The following is an 11283-nucleotide window of genomic DNA, read 5'->3' as shown; positions in this document are numbered from 1 at the left end:
CCTTCTTTTTTCAGTTTCTGGATGAAACATAAGCCAGACCCAGCCTCGTTCACAAGGGACAAGTGTGCTGAAATTAAAAAAGATTGTCCTTCACCTGGGAATTGCTGGAGTAATCTTAACTGCAATGCAAAAAGAATTCCAGCTTGTAAACTGGACCCCAATCCAAAGGGGATGGGGTAAGATTGGTGTTTTCCAATCTCTATGCAAATATGAAAAATGAAAAAAAAATTGCAAAAGTCAGTCGTTTAGCTCTGTAAAGAAGATTCTATCAATTGTACCTGCACAGGATTGTTGTTTCAAAAATCCTTGAGTATTGTAGATGAAGACAAAAACTTCTGTGAAATACTTCAGTCATAGTTCACTTCTGGTAGCAAAGCATCAATAGACTGTGGTCACTGTAATTCATCCCCCAAATGTTCTTTCAACAACTTCTGGCTTCTCCTGATTGTGATAACCTGCATACATTTTAAACATTTTGGAAACGTTTCCTGTTGTTGATTTTAGTATCTTCTTAAACTATAGAAATTTCCAAGGAGATTTCTGTCTGCACACAAAATCCATTGATGCAAATGTGCAAAGTCCCACACAAATAACTGCACCAAAAGCAGCTTTTTGAGGTGGGGACATGAAGGCACTTGAGGAATGTGCAAAACCTTTCTATTTGTCGCAGAAAGATTTGTTGGGTTGTTGCTTCTTGAATCCTGCTTGAATCCTCAAAACACCTGAGTGACCATAGATGCCAATGCACAAAAAGACCTACCCACACCCCTAAACCTCTCTATGGTTGCAATGAGCCACGATTAGCAACGAAGTCTGGAACAGCGGCACTGACAGACCTAAAGAGCTTCTTTATGAAGCTATAGAAACTGACCCTGGTGGCCTTTTGGTGGGGGCTATGATGTGGCATCCACTCACCCCAATGGGACATACTTCTTGGACTCTCAGCTTTTCCCAAAAGGCAAGTTCTATGGAAACAAAGAGATGATACAAAACATGCAGTCATTTTATAGGCAACAGATTTCTTCCCATTGATTTGTATTTGCAAGCAGTCACCCTGATGAGAAAGATACTCCTGTCTAAAAAAAGTACCAGGATGATTTTTGACAGAACAATTAGTGGTAGGTTACAAGAGATGAAGGCTTGGAGGCCAGACAAAAACTCTCCAGATTGGCCACCCAAACAGACGGTTTATTTCTTCCCTTGCTTGTGAGTAACATTCCGTGGAACCTGAGCTGATCATTTCCTGCCCAGCCCAGTTCCCACTGAACTCCCTTTTGGTGGGTCCACTTTGGAAAGTAAGGATTCCTGAACCTTAGAAAACATCAGCCTGCAAACGTCAGGCTGCAAAACGGGGAGGGGGTTAAAATCAAATTAGCATAAAATCCCCTGGAACCACCATTTGTAAAAAATATGTTTTTATTAGAATTTTTTGATACAATAAGAGTATTTAAAAAATCAAAAGAAAAAAGGAAGATAGGAAAAAAGAAAAGAAGTAAAAGAAAGAGAACACAGAATTATAACTTCCAACCTTCTTTCTACTGAGTGATTGTCATCTTATTTTTTCTTCTCCCTCTTTGACCCTTTCTAATCCCCAAATCCATAAATCATCAGTTCAGTCTTTTCCTCTTTTAGCAAAAAGTCCATATAAAACTTCCAATTTTTCCAAAAAAAAGTCTTAATTGTTTTTCCCTCACCAAGCTGGCCAGCTTTGCCATTTTCATGAATTCTGTCAATTTTACAGTCCAATCTTTTCTGTGGGTATTTCATTATTCTTTCATCTTTGTGCATGCAAATATCTTGCCGCAGTTACCATATACAATGTTAGTTTCCCATATTTCTTTTCTAGTTCAGCTTCCATAAAACCCAATAGAAATAATTCAGGTTTCACTGTATTAGTCCGCAGTATCTTTTGCATCATTGTATGAATTTGCATCCAAAATTGCTTTGCTTTTTCACAAGTCCACCATACCTAATAAAAAGTCCCTCTTCACACTTCTAACAGTGGTTTGATATTCCTTAGACATTTTTGAGAGTTTTAACTGGTATCATATATCATTGATAAGTTATTTCTTAAATTATGACACAATGTAAACTGAACACCAGTTTCCTACATTTTCTCCCATATATCCATATGTATATTTTAAACAAAATTTGCAGCTCATTTCACTATACAGTCTTTAACCTGTTCATCCTCTGTTTCAAATCTTAATAACAATTTATACATTCTAGCTATTATATGTACCTAACTCTACTTCAAATTCATATTTCCTCTTCTCAATTCCAATTGTCCTTTTGTCCATATTAAACCTCTCTTTCATCTGATTATAAGAAAACCATTGAAAAGAATTTCCTTCTATCATTAATTGTTCTCTTCCTCTTAATTTCTTCCTTATCTTGTATTAATAAATCCTCATATGTTAACCATTGTTCTTTATATGCTGTTTCTCTTCTATGAAAAGTTTCTTGTGTGGATGTCAATAATGGTATCTTTGGACACAGTCTGGGTTTACATTTATTCCATATTCTTAATAATGTATTTCTCAGGTAATGATTTTTAAAATCTACATTTACTTTCACTTTGTCATACCATAAGAAACCATGCTACCCAAACCTCAGATTGTGATCTTCCAACTCCAACATTCTCTTATTTTCTAATAATATATGTTCCTTCATCCATACTAAACAACATGCAGCAAAGTACAATTTAAGGCTAGGTACCCCTAATCCTTCTCTTTTACATCCTGTGAAGTCTTATATTTTAATCTCATTTTTTTCCCTGCCATATAAACCTTGAGAAGCCTTTTTGCCATTGTTTAAAAGGTACATCATTTTTCAATATTGGTGCTGTCTGAAATAAAAACATCCTTCTGGGTAGTATGTTCATTTTTATCACTGATATTCTACCAAGCAATTATAGTTTCAACTTTTCCCAGTTTAACAAATTTTCCTTTGTTTAACATGATTGTTCTGGCATAGTATACAATTCACCTTAGATATAATAATACCCAAATATTTTACCTTCTTTTCAATTTGAAAATCAGTTTTAAATTTCACATCCCTAGTGACAACCTCCAACACTAAAATAAACTGTAACGGCGAGAGTGGGCATCCTTGTCTTGTCCCTTTTGAATATGACATGGTCTTGATAATTCACCATTAACTATTATTTGGGCTATATGTGATGAATAGATATTTACCCATTTGATGAAATTGTCTCCAAAGTCCATTCTTTCCAAGGTTTTAAATATAAATGTCCAGTTCAAATTGTCCAAGGCTTTTTCAGTATCAAGAAAAATCAATACTGTTTGTCATTATGCTGATCTAGTCTGTTATGTTAACAACTTTTCTTATGTTGTCACTCAGTTGTCTTTTTGGTAAAATTCCGCATGGATCTTCATTTATAAAGTCCTTCATGACAACTCTAATTCTTTCTGCTAAAATTGCTGTAAATATTTCATCATTGTTGAATAATGGTATTGGATGGTAATTTTTTGGTGATGTTGGATCTTGACTTTGTTTATGTATTAAAGCATTAATTGCTGCTTTCCAAGATTCTGGAATCATTCCTTTTTGTAAAACAGAGTTCATTATTGTTTCTAAGGGCACTATCAGCTCATCTTCAAATATTCATAATATAATGCAGGTAATCCATCAGGGCCTACTGCTCTTCCTGATTTCCTACTTTTTATTGCTACCTTTATTTCTCTTTCTGTTGTAGGTCCATTCAACATCTGTTTTTGCTGTTGTTATTTTAGATATCTTTGACTTGTCTGGCTATTCATCTATTTTCTCCTTTTGAACCTCCTCACCTATTTTTGCACAGTATTTTAAAATATCTTTTGCATTTCCATATTGTCTCTTGTCATATCTATTCCTTTTTGCAATTTTATATCATTTTTTCCCTCTTTCTCTCCTCAGTTTATACGCTAATGATTTCCCTGGTTTATTTGCTAATTCAAAATGTTTCGCTTTGCAAATTTCATTTTTAATTGTATTTTTTTAACTATCAACATAGAAAATTGTTGTTGTAAAAGTTTTATTTGTTTCAAAATACTTTTATTTCCAGGTGATTTTTAAAGTTCTTTTTCTTTCTTTTGTATCTCAGCTATTATCTTTTGCACCTCTTCCTCTCTGCTTTTTTATCCTTATATTCTGTCAGATAAATTGTCCTCTCATTTAAGCTTTACTTGCATCCCAAACTATTGTCATATCTGTGCCTTTAATCAAATTGAATTTCAAAAAATTCTACAATTTTCTACAAAACTACATCTATATCTTGTATATTCTTAAGAGTCAAAGTCACTGGGTTATGATCAGAGAAAGGTTCTTGGTAATATCTCTGCTTTGTCAATCCACTTGAGTAGATTCTTGGAGATCCGTAACATAACATTTTTTTATTTTTTTTTTTGCTCTTATCCAAACACACCGTTGATTTTGCTGTTATCACCGAAGATAAATTCCTTGTGTGTGTTTTATACTTGGCCATTAAAGTATTGGTATTGGTATTGGTATTGGTATTGGTATTGGTATTGGTATTGGTATTGGTATTGGTATAACAGTTCTCAGAAATGAGTTATGTCTCTCAGAATAATATGTATATTCTTGGCCAAGGTATTATGGTGGTCACGGACATGGAGAGATATGGCAGGAGAACATGGGACCATTGTTTTATACCAGTCTCGCACTCCAGCTCCTCTGTCTCAGCCCTAGGACAATGTCATCAGGCCTTCAGAGGCCCTGGCTTTTGGCTGCTGCTTTTGAATGCTAGGTTGGTATGTAATAAAGCCTCCTTTATTAGTGATTTAATCACTGATGAGAGGGTTGACCTGGCATGCATCATGGAGACCTGGCTGGGTCTGGAAGTGGGGGGGTAGCTCTTTCAGAGATATGCCCAGCTGGGCTTTGGGTGTGGCATCAGCAAAGATTCCAAAGCAGGGGTGGAAGTGTGGCAATTGTCACTGGAGAATCTCTTATGGCCTTCAGGGGTATTGTACCACAGATCACCAGATGGAAACCCTGTTCATTAAGTTGGGCTCTAGGGATCAGCTGGGACTGTTGCTGTTGTACCAGCCTCCCTGCTACACAGCAGCCTCCCTGCCTGAGCTCCTTGACTCCATTTCTGGGCTGGCAGTGGAGTTCCCCAGACTTATGGTTTTGGGGGGCTTCACTCCGCCTTCTCTGGAGTGGGGCCTCGGGTGGCTTGGGAGTTCATGGCCACCATGACAGACATGGGCCTATCCCAGTTCATCCAGAGCCCGACACGGGACAGTGGCCATAAACCAGATCTGGTGTTCCTGTCAGAGCAGTGGCTATGTGATCTGAAAATGACAGAGCTTCTGGTGTCCCCCTTATCATAGTCAGATCATGCCCTGATTACCAGTGCCACTATCCACTGCAGGGAGGCTGCACCCATTAGATTGGTCTGCCCCTGGCAACTAATGGACCTGGATGGGTTCCAGAGGAAGCTGGGGGATGTTTCTGTTGATCTGTTGCATGGTCCATCCAACGTCTCGGTCACCTCTTAGAAGAAAGGGGTGGCTGAAGGTTTGGATCTGATCATGCCCGTGCAACCTCTCCCCTCTTGGGGATCCCAGCACTCCCCATAGTTTACAGAGGAGCTGAGGGAGTTGAAGCAAGAGAAGAGTCATCTAGGGCATTGCTGGTGCTCAACGAGGGACAAACTCGACCAAACACAGGTTAGGGCTGCTATAAGGCCTACCTAGTGGGGGTAAGGACAGCAAAGCGTTATTAGTTCTCTGCTCTTATTGCATCAGCAGATAGCCATACCATGGACCAGTACTGGGTATCATGAGCCCTCCTGGGTAAGGGAGGCTCAGAGGACCTTTTGCAAGAACATGTGGGGGAATTTGGATGCTGGCCTTGTGGCAGGTCTGGTGGAGATGCCTAGGGAGGAGTCTTGCCCTGTTATCTGGGAATGGTTTGAACCTGTTGGACCTGAGGAAGTGGACAGGGTCCATAGGACTGCATGCTCAGCCACCTGCTCCTTAGATCCATGCCCCTCCTGGCTTGTGAAAGCAGCCCAGGGGGTATAGTGTGAGTGGGTCCTAGTGGTGGTGAATTCTTTAAGTGAGGGGATTATTCCTTTACCTCTTAAGAAGGCCTGGGTTCACCCCCTCCTCAGGAAGCCATTGCTGGACCCCACTATACTGGACAATTTTCATCCAGTATCTAACTCCCCTTTCTTGGGAAAATTATTGAGAAGGTGGTTATGCAATAGCTTCAGAGGACCTTGAATGAAGGAGATTATCTGGATCTTTTTCAGCCAGGATTCAGACCTGAGTATGGAATGGAAACAGCATCGGTCACACTTTTGGATAATTTCTGGCATGGGCAGGATAGTCTCAGTGCATCCACCCTTGCCTTACTTGACCTCTTGGTGGCTTTCAATACCATCGACCACTGTATCCTTCTGGACTGACTCAGAGGATTAGGAATAGGCAGCACGGTGTTCTGCTAGTTCTCTTCCTTTCTCTGGGGTTGATTCCATTTGGTGATGATTGGGGAGGAGAGATCCCATCCTTGACCTCTACTGTGTGAGGAGCCACAGGGGTCAGTGCTCCCTCCTCTGCTATTCAACATTTACATGAGGCTGCTAGGTGAACTCATCTGACAGTAAGCAGAGTCTCCCAATCCAAGAACAGGCACAACTGGTGCACAACATGAAGCTCCGCAAAGGCCCTCTTAGCCATGTTTGCTACCTGCTCTTTGAACAGGAGTCATGAGTCCAGGAGGACCCCCAGATTGTGTACAGGGTCTGTCTGGGGCAGTGCTACCCCATTCAGTACCAAAGATGACATAGCTCTAGCACCAGAAGGCCCCAAAACGCACAGCCACTCAGTCTTGCCAGGGTTCAGCTGAAGCCTGTTGTTCCTCATCCAGTCCCTCACAGCTTCCAGGCACTGGGATAAGACATTCACGGCATCACTTAATTCACCAGGGGCAGAGATGTATAATTGGGTATCATCAGCATACATAACTGGAAGAGCATATATTACATCTCTGCTCTGCAAGCTCCATTAGTTGCCAGTTTGCTTCCAGGTCCAATTCAAGGTGGTGTTTTTAACTTTTAAAGCCCTTCACGGCATGGGGCTCGGTTATCTGAGGGACTGTCTCTCCCCGTATTATATGTGTCTGTTCCATCAGGTCTGGCAAAGAAGGCATGCTGCGGGTCCTGTTTGTCAGGGAATTATACTTGACGGGTCCCAGGAGGTGGGCCTTCTCTGCCATGGCACCTGCCTTGAGGACTCTTCTCCCCCCAGAAGTGAGGTCAGCTCCATCCATCTTAACATTCTGCAGGTCCCTCAAAATCTGGCTGTGCCTTCAGGCCTTGGGTCCCAGAGGACCGGGGAGATTGTGCGATGGCTCCCTTACTGTGGCTAACATCATCCTCTCTTGTTGTTGTGAGTTTTTATAGTTTTTTTAAATGAATGTTTTTATATATTTATTCGGTTTTTTAAATTAAGTGTTGTATGCCACCTAGAGTCATTTTTTGTGACATGGGCAGCCGTGCAAATTTGATAAATAAATAAATAAACCTTTCATAATTAATCTCCATTAATTTATTCTTCAGTCTGTTAAAAAAAAGTGCATAGACACTAATCAAAATAATCTTAACCGCATTCCAAAAAAATTCTGCTTCCTATATATATCTACCTTGTTTGTCATTGAAGATCAGCTTAGGTTGTAAAACTGGATTTATATATAAAACCACCCCATTTTTTTAGTTCCTCCTGCTGAAAATAAATTCTTCTCCCAAATTCTTATATAACAGATATTTCTTATCTTTTTTTTAATGTGTTTCTTGCACATCTTGTTTTAATTTTTTCAGATGATCAAAAACTTTTCCCCCCTTTTTTGTGGGGAGTTTAGTTCATTTATATTCCAAGTTAGACGTTTAAGCTCCATTTCTACATTGCTGATTTTGAAAAGTCCATAGCTGTAACTCCTAGTTACTACAGGAGTAACTCCTGACTCCTCTCCCTGTTGCTGGCCCTCCTCCTTTCCTTTCAATTGCACCTCTCCAAGTATATATTTAAACTTATCATAAAAATCTCTTGACTTTAGTAAATAATTCAATCTGTATCTTTTCTGGTTGTACATCAAAATTATTCCCTCCCTTGTATCCCAGTGAAATGGGTGCCCCTTTCTTTTAAGTGTGATTGGGTGTGTATGCCTTCAAGTAGATGTCGACACCTGGTGACTCCCTGGACAAGTCCCTGCAGTTTTCTTGGCAAGGTTTTTCAGAAGGGGTTTGCCATTGTCTGCTTCCTAGGGCTGAGAGAGTGTGTCTGGCCCAAGGTCCCCCAGCAGGCTTTATGCCTAAGGCAGGACTAGAACTCACCATCTCCCAGATTCTAACCTGGTGCTTTAACCACTACAGCAAACTTTTCTTTTAAATACATCTATTAAAAAAGAATAATCTTTTCTTCTCCTTAAGATCTTGATTAGTATTTGTTTTAACACAGTGGTTTCTTTATTGTTTATCTTAAACTGATTTTTAAAAGGCTCTTGAAGAATAAGTTTGGAAAACGCAACAGTGGCCACGGGATTGGAAAAGGTCAGTTTATGTTCCAATTCCAAAGAAGGGCAATGCCAAAGAATGCTCAAACTATCGCACAATTGCACTCATTTCACATGCTAGCAAGATTATGCTCAAAATCCTACAAGCTAGGCTTCAGCAATACATAAACCGAGAACTACCGGATGTACAAGCTGGGTTTCGAAGAGGCAGAGGAACTAGAGATCAAATCGCCAACATTCGCTGGATCATGGAGAAAGCACGAGGGTTCCAGAAAAACATCTACTTCTGCTACATTGACAATACAAAAGCCTTTGATTGTTGGATCACAACAAACTGTGGCAAATTCTTAAAGAGATGGGAGTACCAGACCACCTTACCTGTCTCCTGAGAAATCTGTATGCGGGACAAGAAGCAACAGTTAGAACCAGTCATGGAACAACCGATTGGTTCAAAATAGGGAAAGGTGTACGACAAGGCTGTATACTGTCACCCTGCTTATTTAACCTATATGCAGAGTACATCATGAGAAATGCAGGCTGGAAGAATCACAAGCCGGAATTAAGATTGCAGGGAGAATCATCAACAACCTCAGATATGCGGACGATACCACCCTAATGGCAGAAAGTGAAGAAGAACTAAAGAGCCTCTTGATGAGGGTGAAAGAGGAAAGTGCAAAAGCTGGCTTGAAACTCAACATTAAAAAAGCTAAGATCATGGCATCTGGACCCATCAATTCCTGGCAAATAGAAGGGGTAGAAATGGAAGCAGTAACAGACTTCATTTATTTGGGCTCCAAGATCACCGCAGATGGAGACTGCAGCCATGAAATTAAAAGACGCTTGCTCCTTGGGAGGAAAGCTATGGCAAGCCTAGATAGCATATTAAAAAGCAGAGATGTCACCTTGCCGACAAAGATCCGCATAGTCAAAGCTATGGTTTTTTCCAGTAGTAATGTATGGCTGTGAGAGCTGGACCATAAAGAAGGCTGAGCGCCGAAGAATTGATGCCTTTGAACTGTGGTGCTGGAGAAGACTCTTGAGAGTCCCCTGGACTGCTAGGAGGTCAAACCAGTCAATCTTAAAGGAAATCAACCCTGATTGCTCATTGGAAGGATTGATAATGAAGCTCAAGCTCAGATACTTTGGTCACCTAATGCAAAGAGAGATCTCTTTGGAGAAGACCCTGATGCTGGGAAAGATTGAAGGCAAAAGGAGAAGAGGACGGCAGAGGATGAGATGGTTAGCATCACTGAAGCAATGAGCATGAAACTGAGCAAACTCAGGGAGGCAGTGAAGGACAGGAAGGCCTGGCGCGATATGGTTCATGGGGTCACGAAGAGTCGGACATGACTTAATGACTAAACAACAACAACAATATCTCTTGGCACATTATTTTTCTTTGCATATCTAGAATTTATCCTGTACACCTTCTCCATTTCTTCATCCATTTCTTTTTCTTCCCAGTCAAGTAAATTTGAGACAGATTTCAAAATTTTCTGTCTTAAGTTTTCTCCTGATTCCTCTTGCACACCTCTTAGTCTTAAACAATATTCTTTCTCTCTTAATTCCAAAAAGGCAATATTATCCAAGCCTCTTTCAACTTCTTTGTTGTTTATTTCTGTCTTATTTTCTAAAGTCTCTATTTTCTCCTCATTTTGCTTCTCTTTACCAGCTATTTTTTCAATAGAGTCCATCACATCTTTTTTAAACTTATCTAATCTTTCTTCCATCCTTTTAGTAACTTACCCTGTAACTCACCCAGTAATATTTTTATCATATCCTCTAACATTTTTGTAGTGCCTCTTGCTTTATACCTGGCATCTCTTCTAGTTGTGCTTCAGATGCTGATCCCCTTCCTGCTGCAGTCTCAGTCGCGCTCTACTCTCCATCCATGGGCTGCCATTGTTGTTTCCATCCAAATCTCACAATGCTTCACACTGTTGTCACTTCCTTCAGCCAGCAAGTTGTCTATGGTCTATTATGACTTCCTGCTATTTGAAATCCAATTTTTCTCCTTTTGGATGGCCTTATTTTTATTTTGTGTATCTGACCAATCCTCAAGCAATAGAGCTCCAAACATCCCACTTTCCACAGAGATATTTAACTCTTTCGTTGCCCTTTGAATTTTCTTCAAAAATCCAATTTTAACTGATCACCTTAATGTTATGCAGAGTGCAGCTATAAACACAGGTCATGCCAAAAATACACAGCAGTGTTAGAGAGATTGAAAGGATGCAATGTCCTTATCTTGTTCTCCAAAGAAATCCAGCCAGAAGTTATAAAACATATCTGGTTGTTTAGAAAAATGCAAAACTACGTAAAATACAAGTTTCATGCAAAAACAGAAAAAAAAATCACTTCTTCTCATATATGTGGCATCCAAGACTTATCCACTACACAAGTTTAATGAAGTCTCTAGCCAAAAATTCTCAGAGAAGAGGTACACTACGTAGTTATTAGTTACTACTACATAACCTATAAAAACTGATTACATGATGGCTAAAATTCTACTGAGCAGCTGGGCATGTAATCCTCCCATTTTATTGCCACCTCTTGAGTAACTAGCATACAGATCCCAATAGGTGGCAGTAAATAGCAGCATATGTGCACAATTACCGTAACAATTTGCAGCTGAGCCTGACTTGTTAGCCATAACAATATATTTTGAAGATAGCGAGATGTATTTCTTCCCATGAGAAACTCCTAGCACCCCTCTCAGCTCGCTTTCGAAAACAACAATAC

This window comes from Python bivittatus, unplaced genomic scaffold (assembly GCF_059951505.1).
Source record: "Python bivittatus isolate LINGU-HERP-01145 unplaced genomic scaffold, Pbiv_v1 ctg000540_np1212, whole genome shotgun sequence".
Lineage (NCBI taxonomy): Eukaryota > Metazoa > Chordata > Lepidosauria > Squamata > Pythonidae > Python > Python bivittatus.
This window is presented reverse-complemented; position numbering follows the sequence as displayed.